This window comes from Marmota marmota, unplaced genomic scaffold (assembly GCF_001458135.2).
Source record: "Marmota marmota marmota unplaced genomic scaffold, marMar, whole genome shotgun sequence".
NCBI classification, from domain to species: Eukaryota; Metazoa; Chordata; class Mammalia; order Rodentia; family Sciuridae; genus Marmota; species Marmota marmota.
Window position 1 is genome coordinate 1,566,663 of NW_026000207.1, and position 4,272 is coordinate 1,570,934.

The 4,272-nt window shown below is 41.4% G+C and overlaps 1 pseudogene; it reads left to right on the forward strand.

Annotated features, from left to right (window-relative positions):
* Positions 1-507: 507 nt before the first annotated feature.
* On the forward strand, positions 508-3,230 carry LOC107158843 (annotated as a pseudogene).
* Positions 3,231-4,272: the final 1,042 nt, after the last annotated feature.

The following is a 4,272-nucleotide window of genomic DNA, read 5'->3' on the forward strand; positions in this document are numbered from 1 at the left end:
ATGTCTGTTTCCTAAAAACAAAAATTAAAAAAAAAAACAGAATTAAGCTAGTTTTCTCTCTCAAATCAATGACAGAATACAGAAAAGCACCTGCCAAGTTATGAAGTAAAATTACTAAAATCTTAGAAATACCCATCCAATAATAACTGAAAGCATGAGGCCAGGTACTGATATTTTTGGACAGGCAATTAACACAAAATATATATTTTTTATAAAAATAGTTTTAGTTGTAGATGGACACAATAGCATTATTTTGTTTTAGTTTTATATGGTGCTGGGGATTGAACCCAGTGCCTCACACATGCTAGGCATGTGCTCTACCACTGAGCCATACCCCAGCCCACAACCAAATGCTTTTTTTTTTTAGGGTATTAAAAGTTTGCCTCTCTGGGCACAGTGGTGCAAGCCTTTAATCCCAGTGACTCAGGAGGCTGAGGCAGGAGAATCACAAGTTCAAAGCCAGCCGCAGCAAGGGTGAGGCACTAAGCAACTCAGTGAGACTCTGTCTCTAAATAAAATACAAAATAGGGCTGGGGATGTGTTGAGTGCCCCTGAGTTCAATCCCTGGTACAAAAAAAAAAAAAAGTTTGCCTCCACCAAACTGTGGAAGGGTAAGGAAGAAAACAGCAGAACTAGCTTAAAAAAACCAGTAGCTCTCAAACAGAAGAGTGGGGGGTGGGGAGGGTCACACTCTAACTAGCAAAGAGAGAATAATCAGACCAAATTACTGGTAGACCAAGAATTCAAGAAGTCTTATGTTGATAAATAAGAAATATAGGCTAGCTATATATTTTTTTTTATTTTTATTTATTTTTATTGTTTAATTTTCGGCAGACGCAACATCTTTGTGTGTATGTGGTGCTGAGGATCGAACCCGGGCCGCATGCATACCAGGCGAGCGCGCTACCGCTTGAGCCACATCCCCAGCCCGGCTAGCTATATTTTAAGCTAAAGTATAACTCTCTTGGTGGGGTGAGTTCAGTCCCTAATTTTCATAAGACTGATAAAGAGCATGTAAAGTTGACAGATTCAGAAACAGCAAGCATAGTCAACACTGATGGAAATGTGACTCAAATACCACTTCCATGTCGATCCTGGGGGTGCAGGGGAGGTGGTCTCTCCCAGCCTAGGCTTTGGGCCTGCTCTGGGTGAACCACTGGATCCACAGCACGGAGTCAAGTGCGTGTGCAGAAAGGTCGGACTGCTGGATTGACCGTTCACAGAGCCCTGGCTGGGAGCTGGCAGGTGGCGGTGATGCTCTGCTTTGGTTCCAGCCCAGAGACAGTGGAGCCAGACAACTATGGACTGCGCCCACTGAACCAGCCTGTTCAGTTGCCCAGGCAGGCCTCTAACTTGGATCCTCCTGCCTGAGCTGCCCACGTTGCTGGGATTGCAGATGCCACACCCAACCCACCTGAACATCTGTGTTGTAAGGATATGCAAGACGGCAAGGCCAGGTAGAAGTCAACGGAAGGTATCAAAAGCTCCCGCAAAAGAAAAATACTGGGGTCAGACTAGCAACTGGGGACATTCTGAGACTTCTGAGGCCCAGTGGACTGTACCTGATGCAGTATTCTCACAGTGGAGTGGTTCCTGAGGATCTAATGAACCAACAATGAATCGTAGATTCCAATATCAACTGGAATACATTGATGTACAAGCTGTGTGTCATTCATTCCAAAAGCTAAGAAAAACAACAGAGTCTCACAGCAAATTGTTTATACAAAAGGCAGAAGATTCACAGAACACTTCTGAAACTAATCTTGAATATCAGACAAAAGTAACAGAAACTGGTTTCGAACCAGAAGAGAATTGTGATCTAAAATCCATTTTCTGCCTACCCACTATATTGACTGGTGTAGTTAAAAACACCTTAAATGATAAGAGTATTGACAAGATGATTTCCAATTTAGAAGCAAACGCCAGAGTCACTTGATAAAAGGCAAAATAACATTTTAAATCTAGACTAATGTTTTTTAGCTGTGGAGAAAACACCTTACTTGGTGAATTCAGCTCATTCTTCCAACTACTACTAATATTCTGAAAAGAGAAAACAGTAGAACCTGTCACTCCAGCATTTCAAACTGTAAAATCACAAACTCAAAGTGGCAGTCATTACTTGACATGGATAGTATGAATCAAAAGAAGATGATGCTTTCAGAAAACAAAACGTTAGGTGCATGAAAACTTCAGAGCCAACTAATGAAAATATTTGTGTAGCTTTGGAAAATTGAACAGCAGCACTGGAACAGGTCAGGCATTTGATTCAATGTGATCTCTATTCACAAATTACAAGCTATTTGATAAAGAACTGAATGAACACATGGGGAAAACAGGAACCGGAATAAAATTGAAGCAATAGCTGACGAACCCCTTACAAAAATAGCCAGACTTCAAAGACATATGAGAACAGCAATATTACCTCAAAACTGTGTGGAACCAGATTCTTATCCAGTAACACAGCCAGTAAGATTGCAAATCTAGAAACCATGAGTTTGGGTAAGAAATAAGAGTTAATTGTCTGAACGATGTGGGGACTTCTGCTGGGAGTGGTGGGACATGCCTGTGATCCCAACAGCTTGAGAGGCTGAAGAAGAGGATCACGATTTCAAAACACCAGCCTTAGCAATGTAACCAGACCCTTTCTCAAAAAATAAGATGGGTTAGGGATGAAGCTCAGTGGTAAAGCCCCTTGTGTTCATCCCTAGTACAAAAAAAAAAGGGGGAGGGGGAGTGATTTCTATGAACTGAACCTTCTAACCCCTCAGTGAAAGCAAGTGAAAAGATTAATTTGTCACCACTTCGGGTTAAGTTTGTTTTTGAAAGAAACAATGATGATGATGACATGCTGATTTCTGTAGAAAGCCCTAATTTGACAACTCCAATTATATAAAATCCGACAGATATTAGAAAAAATACATCAGGAAATTCTAATAATTCCAACTTAATGCCATAACTGAATTTGGGCTATAGAGAAGAATCAGCTTGATTTTCTGATTTGACAGAAGAGGTCCATTCAGGCTGGAGTTGTAGCTCAGGGGTAGAGCACCTGCCTAGCATGTGTGAGACACTGGGTTTGGCTGCTGGCACCGCATATAAATAAATAAATAAATAAATAAATAAATAAAAATAAAGGTCCGTTAAAAACTAAAAAAAAAGTTTCTATAAAAAGAGGTCTAGTGGGGAGGGGCTAAAGGGGTGGGAAAGACTGTAGGAGTTGTGTGTTTGGGATTGGGGTCCCTGATGACTTCAGGGCTGTGGCATGCTGGGTACCTGGGAAAGTTTGTGCCAAGGCATAGGATGCCCAGTTGCTATGGCAATGCCGTGCATGCTAGAGTCCTATCAGCTTCACCTTAGTCTTAGGGACATAGCTCCTGGGAATAAAGGGACCTGCTTGCTAGATAGCTACAGTGTTTCACCAAGCTCCAGTGCTCCTGGAGCTGCCCACCTAACAGTAACTTCAGAGAACTGCACAAAGCTCCTGACATTGCATACTATAACTATGAAATGTAACTGCAGAACAAGCAACCTTACTGACACTCTGAACAATAATGTGGTTGTGGTAGTAATGACCTAATGCAACCTGTTGATATAAATAAAGGTCTTTCAGCCACTCTGCCACTTTCCTGCCTCTGCACCTTGTCTCTGTCTCTTCTTTATTATTATTCCTTCAAAAGGCAGTGGAATAAGACAGACATCATTACTCTTGGTACATGTATGATTGCACCAATTGTTTGACTACTTCATGCACAACCAGAGAAGTGAAAAATTCTGCTTTATTTGTGTATGATGAATCAAGGAGCTTTCTACGGTTATGTGTAACTGGTTAGAACTAATGAATCAATAAATCTAAAAAGAAAAAAAGTCGTCATTGCTTCCTAGAATGCAACGGCACCTCCTTTCTCCTGTATACAGTGCAAGCACCAGTAAGGATTCGGTGCTACCTCAGGAAGGGCCTTCCATTTGTTCATTCAACAAATGTCTACTGAGCAGCACTCTAAGCCAGGTACTTCTGAACCTTGGGAATGCAAGGCAAATCGGCTCAAAGATCCCTGCCTTCTTGCGGTTGACTGTCTCAGGAAGAAACGAGTCAATGAACAAATAACCAAATACATTTTACTTCTAATAAAAAGTGCCAAGGCTGGGGTTGTAGCTTTGTAGAGTGTTTGCCTCGCATACCTGAGGCCCTGGATTCGGTCCCCAGCACCACATAAAAAAAAAAATAAATAAGCAAATAAAAATAAAGATGTTGTGTCCATCTACAACTAAAAA